The following is a 10063-nucleotide window of genomic DNA, read 5'->3' as shown; positions in this document are numbered from 1 at the left end:
ACTCCCTTGATCTAATAAAGCTCGAACCTTTATTAATTCTCCACAACAATTTATTATGAATAAATTAGCGGTCGAAAGAAAAACAATTTTTTCATGATTCATTCTCTGCACAGATGTGGCAGAAAATGTGTTTTGATTATTCGAAGAATTGAAACTATCTGCATTTGGATTAAGTTTCGACGGCGCCAACATTTCCTGGGAGTTCGGAATCGAAAATGAATCACCAGTTGTTTTGACTTCATTATCGTTTTGTTTATAATTTTCAAAATGAAGCATCACGGAATGTTTTTTATGGCATTTTTGACAGCGATAATTAGATGAGCAATTTTTTACTGAATGCCGTTTTAAGCAATTAAAACAAAGATTGTTCTTTCTTACAAATTCGTATCTTTCATGCACGGAAAGAGAAATAAATTCGGGACATTTATATAATCCGTGTAATTCCTCTCGATTACATTTAATGCATCTTAAATTATTATTTTTCTCGTTTATTGATACCATACTCATAATTTTATTTTGCGAATTACGGTTTAATTTCCCTTCTTTCATTTTACTATTTTGAAGCGTTCTAGCTTGACCTTGTAGAAAGGAAAGTAATTGACTTAGTGTACCGAATTCGTCCGAATTCTTTAATTCTTTTTCCCACCAGTAACGAAGCGACTTATCAAATTTTTCAACAATTATGAAAACTATCATTGTTTCTGATAAATTTTCCACTTTATTTTCTAACACATCTAGCGATCTAACGCACTCGTTTGTTATGTCTATTGAATTCAAAATCGAACTAGCTGTTTCAGTGATATTCGGTTGATTCACAAGTTTTTTAATAATAGCATTTAATAGCTCACGTTTATTCGAATATCTTTCTTCTAATAATTTCCATGCGATATCGAAATTTGCGTCCGAAATGGAAATTGAATTTATTACCCTTATTGCTTCATCTTTACAGCTACCTTTAAGATATTGCAATTTCATAGCGTTAGAAATGGATTTGTTTTCAATTACACTAGCTTTAAATATATCTTTGAACATTATCCAATTTTCGATTTTACCATTAAAGGTTGGAATCGAAAGTGTTGGTAATTTTATATCATTAATGCTACCGCTTATTACAGGAGTAGTTAAATTCAAAGATTCGCCCTTGATTTCGGACAGTTGACGGTTAATCATTATTTTTAATTCATCGATAGAATCATCAATATTATCTTTTTCTTCCATATAACCATCTAACTCGTCCGAACTACAAGCTTCAAAAATTCCATTAAACACTAATTTTAAATCATTTGAAATTTCATTAGTTTTAGTTTCAAAAAGTTTTAATTGTATACCATCAACACTTTTTAACGTGGACGCAACTTTATCTTTATGACGCGTTAAAGCGGATTTCAAAACTTTTTTTCTTATTTTTAATGCGTCCATTTTAAAATATGCAATTAAACTTTATAACAACAAATTCACCTAACTAATTATTTCAAATAAAGATTGGAAAGAGCTCACCGGGATTCCCCTTCAGGCTGACAACGGACCATCTGAACAATATTCGATCAGAAAAACTTTTTAGCTGGTTCTTTTTTTTGTTTTTTACCACAATAAAGGACACACGACTTGCTCTTCCTCCATCTTTTTTATTTCTCTTTCACTTAATACACATGACTCTTCCCAGCGCCATCTCTTGATCTTTTTTTAATTAATTTGGCGCGGGAACAAGCGTGTAACGCGAAATTTGATAATTTTAATTTCAATTTAATCTTGATTATAATTAATTATTTTTACAACTTAATTATTTATTAACTTAATTATTTATTAACTTAATTATTTTAACTTAATTTATAATTAATTAATTAAAATAATTAATTAACTTAATTATTTTAACTCAACTTTAATTTATTTATAACTTAATTATTTTTATAAACATAATTATTTTTATAACGTAGATATGGTTTTATTCCGATACTAAAATAGCGAGTTACTTTGATTTTCGGTTAAAAACTACAAAAATTTGAATAACATCTCGTTATAGTCACAAAGAAGTCTCTCAAAGATGCTGAAAAATGATTCATTATAAAAAAAAATTCATTGCGATTACTGAACTTCTAAATGGAATCAAGCCATCTGAAAGATATTTTCGTGGTTTCCCTTCACGTATAATGCAAAATATGATTGTTTTCTCAAATTTTTATTCAAGCAAGGAAGAAAAATATTTATACCATTATTAACCACTCCAAAAACCAGAGTAAATGCTTTATTATAAAACTGATACGTCCAGAATTTGGAATTATGATGAACTTGCCTGTATATTTTGATTCAATAAACTGATTTATTTTCTGCTTCCCTTCTTACCATTATTATTTTTTTTTTTAAGTGAAAAATGATTCTTCTACATTACTGTTAGAAAATTTGACGGTTCATCAGGTTGTCTTTTGTCAACATCTGAATAAAATTCGAGCAAATAGTATTATATTTGTTTATTACTATTTTTTTTAAGAAAATAAGATCAAGGCAGAAGAGATTAGATAAACAATATATAATTGATTTTAACAAATTAAATTTAGATATTAAAAAAAAAAACTTATAAGGATAGAAATTTTTTTTCTGAAATTAGATACTTACGTAGATAAACTATTTCAGCTTAAAAATTGGGTTTTAACTTCTAAAATAAATTGATATAAATTAACACATTTAGTTATATTTTTTAATCAAACCATTTTATGTAAAATAATATGTTTCTTAAAAATCTAGCAAATCTTTTTCGTGCATAACATGACCCTGTTTAATCATAACGAACAACTGAAAATGTGTTTCGCTTATTATAATTATGTAAAGTCAAGCGTTAAGGCTAAATTAAATACTATATAAAAATATTTAAATAATTTTCGCTTTTTTTTTTCAATTGTTATGTCTTTCTGTCTTGTGCATATTCCACAATGTGGTTAAGCACTGATTAATTCATTGTTTGCTTTTTTCAGTCCATTCGAAGAACAGGTATTCTGCTCACATGCTATAAATAAAAAGTGAATTTTGCAATCGTTCTTGAGGCACATTTCAGGATTTAAAGAAAAAAAAAAAACGAGTAACTCCTTAAATTTTCAGCGCAGTACAAAGAACAATAAAAAAATACTTACTCTAAATATTCCTCTACCGGTAATTTAAGAGTTTACGGTCTTCAGTAACACGGCTGAAAAGGAGACATGAAAACCTTTTTGTAAAGTTATATCACAAAAATTTTACTACATTTTTAATTAATACTAGAAAGACTGAAACTTAGTATTACCTATATTGCACTCTGAAAAAGTATTAGTATGCATTCTGAAGGAGTAACTAATGCGTAAAAAAATTAATTTATTTAATTTTCACCCATACTGCCCTTTTACCTATATACCTATATTGCCCAAAAGCAGTCAAAATGATTGCATTCTGAAAGAATGGCTAATGTGTAAAAAAATTAATTTATGTAATTTTTATAATTTTTTATATTATCTACAGTTATATAACAAGCTAATAATAAATATTAAGGGAATAAAAATTACTTCACTTGGGAAAAAAATTTATGCATTATTATTCGTACAATTTTTGAAAATGAAAAAACGGTCAAAATGACTTCTTTGGCAATCTATCACGGCATGAATATTACTTTTTTATACGCAATGAATCTGAAATAAAGTTAATTAAGTTTTAGTGCTACTTAAAGGGAGAAAGAAAAAAATTTTGAATTAAGAAATTTTCTACTTTACTATTAAGTTATAGTATAATGTTTAAATTTAGGATACATTTATCCTATTAAATATTAATAGCGGATTGTAAATTTGAGATGTTATAAACTGGTTAAAATCACAGAGCTTAAATTAACTTTGTATATACACAGCGTGCTGTCCTCAAGTTTGATTTATTAGATTTTGCTATTTTTACTAGCACTATTATGCGATCTACAGTTGTTAGTGCTTATGCAAAGTGGATGAATGACGGTGATACCAGCAGTAGACGACATGGTGTTGGACTTTCACACGCTATCAAAGAAAGAGGTCGTCGGGGATTGTTTCGCTTGGTGAAGCAAAACCGGAGCCAGACAGTGGCTCAGCTGACAGCCCAATACAATGCAGGGTCAAGTAGAATAGTATCAGAGCACACTGTTCAGCGGACACTGTTGGATATGGGGCTACGCAGCAAACGTCCCACTCGTGTGCCTTTGCTAACCAAGCGTCATCGCCAACTACGCCTGCGCTGGGCCCGGGAACATCGCGACTGGTCCATGAATCAGTGGCAGAGTGTTGCCTTGGTTTATCATCTTAGTCATCTTCCACTGCAAGAAGCCCTCAGGCAAAACTGTGCGATTTCTACAGTTTAACATTAGGGGTTTTCGCTGTCTTTAGATGTTGGTGAAAAACAAATTCTAGCCAAGCATTTCAAGCGCATGCGCAGTTGCTCAGCCGGTTGTACCCACAGACATAAGTTATCTGCTTTGGTTTATTTTGCTGCCTCAATCCTTAATGGAGATGGATTTTTTTAAAAAATTAAAGGATTGTTACCATATTTTTAATGTTTAAGTGCTTTTGAAATTAGTAAAACACTTTTATTTAAAATCTTAAGTAAATAAATATGAAACCAAATTACAGTTTTGGGCAAAATTATAATTCATCAGATTGGCTCTTAGTGAGAAATGGTTTCAATTAAAAGTTCAATAAGTAGTAACAAAGATCTAACAAAAGAGTCTAAACTTAAAGTAAAATTACTGAGTATGATTCCTTTTAGTTCATTTTGTAGTTAGTATAGTAGTTTGATTGAAAATTTGGCAAACATGTTTCTGCAAATTATGTTATTGCACTAACTTCAGATTTTTGTTTCACAATAGCTTTTGCATGTCTGATTCTTAAAAAAAAAGAATTTGTCGTATTGAGGCAGTAGTTATTAGACTTTGCATACTTCTTAATGTTGATAGTTGACTTAATGGCTAAATGCTTTATGGCTGGAAGATTTAAAATGCTTTTTTTTGCCCCTGGCTTATAAGTAGCTTTTATTAGTATGTATTTAATTCTTTTATGAGCTGCAGAGTGTGAGATTGTTTCAATGCTTAAACTTTTATTGATCTCAAGTATGTTAACATTCCTGAAAATTTTAATAAAAATGTTTTTATTTCTATTTTGTAGTTTTAGTTTTTCATATTTTGTTTGTGTACATAAGTAAAATTTTATATAAATCTTGATGGATTCTATGTTATATTGTATTCTTTTTTCATATCCATTTACAAGATTTATTCTATTGCCATTAATCAGGGTTGGCAGGTTTTTGACATGTGACAGTTTTTGACAGTTTAAACCATGGTTTAAACCGTCACCTCAAAAACCTCACTGTCGAAAATGTCAAAAACCTATATTCATATGTGAAATTTAATTAATACATAAAATTTATATATTTTTTATAAAGGATAGTGTTTCTAAATATGTTCTAGAAAAAATTAATTTAAAATTTTGAAGAAACACTTATATTTTGAATAGTAACCAAAATCTTGTACTTTTGAAAGCTCACATCTTTTGTAATATTATGTATTCATTTTCATGTGTTATTGAAAATCTGCAGTGATATTATTAAGAAATTTATTTATAACCAAATTTAGTGTATAGTATAGATTATACTAAAAATTAGACATTTTTAAAGATAAACATTAGCAGTTTTGTACATTAGACATCTTTTAAAGAAAAATCTTTTTAATATTCTTTTAAATCTTCTTAATAATCTTTTTAACATAAAACAATACAAATTTAAGTGCTTTCTGTTAAATACACAGAGTAGTTAGTGTCGATTTACAGTATATTCAGCCTATTCATTTACTATACTGAAAATTTAGTTTATCCAAATACTTGTGAATTTCATTTTGCTGAATACTATATACATAGTTTTGTTGAATATCTAAATATTCAGCTGTTGAATAATAGACGAGAATAGTGGTGGCGCCCCCCTCTTCTGACCGTATCTAAACAAACCTCGCTTGTGCGCAGCTTAATGCTATTTGAATAGGCTTTATACTGATACTTTGTTATTTCAATTTTTTTTATAAAAAAATAGATTTCATTCAGTAGAAAACTGATTTTTCTGGTAAGAAACAGTTCATATTATTAAATTAAGAAGGTGTGAGTTTGAAAAAATTTGTTAATATTAATAGAAACGTTTTTATTTAATACTGATTGCTAAGCCTTGTGATTTAAGTTTTGTTTACATTTCGACACGTTGATATGTATATATAAATATATTATATTTATTTGTCATTTTTGTTAAACATGGCGTGAAAAGCTGTTACAACTTTTAACATTAATTTTTCTTTAAGGCTAATTGTGTGTTTCTTTCTGTTTTTTTAAATTTTTTGTAATGTAAATAAATTATATTGAGGTCGTTTTGTTGACTGTGTTAAGGTGCCTTTATTAATTTAATCAAGCATTATTGATTAAAATAAAGGAAAAAAAAAGCGCATTTTTTTCTTTCTCTCTCTCTTTGCCTGCAGTATATTTAAGTAGGTTATTTTTAATTATATGAATTTTCCTATCCATTCCATTATGTGTCTAACAATTTAAATGTTTATGATGTGATAGAACATAGACTTTTTGATTAAAAAACAAAATTGCAATCTTCTTCGTATATGTAGAATTTTTAATAAAGCCTAATAAAGATATTTATTTAGATTTTGTTGACTGTGTTAAGATCCCTTTACTGTGTTAAGCATTATCCATTTAAATAATAGCCTATTCTTAACTAAATACTTATTCCAATCTATTTCATGAGTTGTACACTTAAAAATTAAAATTCTTATAAGTAATAAAACATTGGCTTTTTGAATAAGTATTAAAATTGTAATCTTCATTGTTTCAATAGTCCCGCAGTGGACTGATCGTTAAGACACGGTTCCCAGCAGATAACCGAAGTCAAGCATCACTGCCTGCGGTCAGTGTGCCGGTGGGTGACTACTTGGATCAGTCTACAAAGGGACCGAGGGTGTGTGGTACAGGTCCTCGTTAAACTGTTCTACCGTAAAGTGCTCGACTTCGCGTGCCTTTCGTTGGGCTACCGAAGCAGGGGTTCCATCCCCCCTGCAGAGGATCAAAATTGCGATGGCTTGTCTTCGGATCATCCTCAGGGAAGTTTCCCAGTCCGTCGCCAATAGCCCATTGTGCAGCTCTAGTGTGACGTAAATTAACAACCAACAACATTGTTACAATGATTATATCAATGATATGTGAAATGTTTTTACAAAGCCTAATAAATTTAACTGAGATATTATATCTATAAGTAATTATTATGTTTTAGTTATTCATGGCTAGAAAGAGCGTTATAAAATTCCATCACATCGCTGCTTTTTTTGCTAGCGAGCCTAAACTTCTGGAAAAGGCCGAAAATGCAGTTGAATCTGGCCATGTGAAATCAATGGATTATGACGGGGAGAAGTTCATTGTTAAAGCAACAATTGATGCTAGTATGAAAGATAAATCCTATGCTGTTCAGGTTTGTGGTATTTCTCTAATTTTTATTTTTTATTTACTATTATTCCATATATTCTTTAATCTTACGTTGTATTTTATTTTTATCTTTCTCTCTCTAGCTTTATTTTAAAAATGTTTACATAATATTGATTTGATAATTATTATAAATTTTTAATTGCTATTAATTACTTTGTCTTTTTGCTTCTTGTAGATTATTTTTAAGAAAGATGGCTCTGTGGACAGTGGACACTGTCAATGTCCCAGGGGAACAGTTTTATGTCATCATATGGCAGCAGCACTTATATATGCTCACCATAACGTATCAGTAACGGATCAACTGTGCAGGTGGAATTTTAAGAAGCAAACGAAGAAAACTTCCAACATTCAGACTGTTGATCAGCTTTTCCCTTCCAAAAAATTTAAAGTCACGAAGCCGTTCTCTCAAGACAGCATGAGAAAGGAATTTCACGCTGATATTTGCAAGCAAGATGCTATTGTGGGGTTTTCTTGGCTGCTGGATGATGAGCCTGAACCACGTTTCAATGGAGGACATTTTATTTTCAAAGGAAAGTGCACCCTTTGATTCTGCTTCTTTTCTTGAGAAGGCGAAATTGTCTCCGGAAGACATATCTTCCATAGAAATGGAGACGAGAGGACAAAGTTCCAACTGGAAATGGGCAAGATACAGAAAATTTCGCCTCACAGCCAGCAATTTTGGCTTTGTTATTAAGGCCATGAAGCGGAACAGTTATCCGAAGTCTCTATTTACGCGACTTGAGGGCTCCAAAGATTTGTCCAAAATCAAGCAAATCCAATGGGGCCTTCACAATGAAAAAGCTGGTGTCTGTGTATTGGAGAAAACGTTAAATGTTAATGTTAGTGAAAGTGGGTTGTGGCTCGAATCATCTGGATTGCTTGGTGCTAGTCCTGATGGATTTTTCCGTAATCAGGATGGCTCCACAAGTATATTGGAAGTCAAATGCCCTTTCAAATATCGAGAGGATAATCTCAATGAAAAATTAAAATTGGTAAAGGATTATATCCTCCACATCAACAATGATGTGTATGTGATCAACAATACGCATGACTACTACCACCAGATGCAAGGGCAACTAGCCATTTCCAATGCCAAGTCTTGTTACCTTGTAATTTGGACTCTAAAATCATGTATTATCTTTGAAGTTATGAAAGACGAGAATTGGAGATACCTGCCTTTACTTAAAGAATTTTATTTGAACAAGTGGATGCCATGGCTCCTAAAAAATCATGCTTCATCTAATATTTAAATCAATTTCATTTCAAAATTTTCATCTAAATTATTGCTTTAACTAATCTAATTTAATTAATCTCATTATTAAAAGTAATTTTAACTATTTCTTTAATTAAATCTTTAAAATGTTTTTGTGAATTTAATTTTTTTTTTAAAATTCATTACATAATTACAGTTCATAAATTTTATTTACTTTAAACCTCTTTAATTCCTTAATTTAATATCTACATCAAAATTATAAAATTAATTCTGAGAATTTGCATTTTTATACCAAAATATTGAGATTTTATATTTCATCCACTATTTTTATAAATTAAGTTGCAAAATTTGGTGCATATAGTTCTACCTAACTGTCAAAATTTTTAATTTATAAATAGTAATTTCTTTTCTAAATTTTATAATGTTAACAATTTAAAATTTCATGTATAATATTAGACCTTGTATTGTATAATTTATTGTTTATACAATCATTTTTTAGATTATATAAACAGAAAGAGTATAAAATAATTAACATGGCAAAATGTCATGGGTCATTATTTTATGCTCTCGTTAACAAGGTAACAAAGATTTTAATAAAAATAGATCAGGTTGATTAATAATCTGTATAACTCGTAAATATTTTACCATATAATGTCTGTTTATTTTTCGATAATGTCTACCTTGTTAACGTTTTTTTTTTTTTTAATTTATCTGGCGTAAGCCTGGAAATATTTAATTCTTGCATGTTGTAAATTTATTATTAACAATTTTTAATCTTATGTGCATGCACAAATCTTTTAATTCCCTTGCATGTTTTAAGTTTTATCTTAAATGAATTTTTGGTATTTGCGAGGCAGCATTTAAAGGGGAACTTTGAATATACTAGTAGTTTGAAATATACTAGTAGAGAAGAATGTTCAACTCGCATATTTCCTGTGTAACTGCTGCCTCGTTTATCTTATTTTGTCTGGCATATGCCTGGAAAATTTTTATTACTGTAATTCATATCCTTATACTAATGTTTTTACCCTTGCATGTTTTAGGTGTTATATTAAATGATCTAACGGTATTTCTGAACCAGCATTTAGAATTGCTGTTTGTTTTTGAAAACACAAAAGTATGCTGAAAGTGTGAAATATATTAGATGGGAAGAATGTTCAACTGCTGCCTCATTTATCTTATTTTGTCTGGCATAGGCCTGGAAAATTTTTATTACTGTAATTCATATCCTTGTACTAATATTTTTACCCTTGCATGTTTTAGGTGTTATATTAAATGATCTAACGGTATTTCTGAACCAGCATTTAGAATTGCTGTTTGTTTTTGAAAACACAAAAGTATGCTGAAAGTG

This window comes from Parasteatoda tepidariorum, chromosome 4 (assembly GCF_982258835.1).
Source record: "Parasteatoda tepidariorum strain Cologne lab strain chromosome 4, Ptep-v5.0, whole genome shotgun sequence".
Lineage (NCBI taxonomy): Eukaryota > Metazoa > Arthropoda > Arachnida > Araneae > Theridiidae > Parasteatoda > Parasteatoda tepidariorum.
This window is presented reverse-complemented; position numbering follows the sequence as displayed.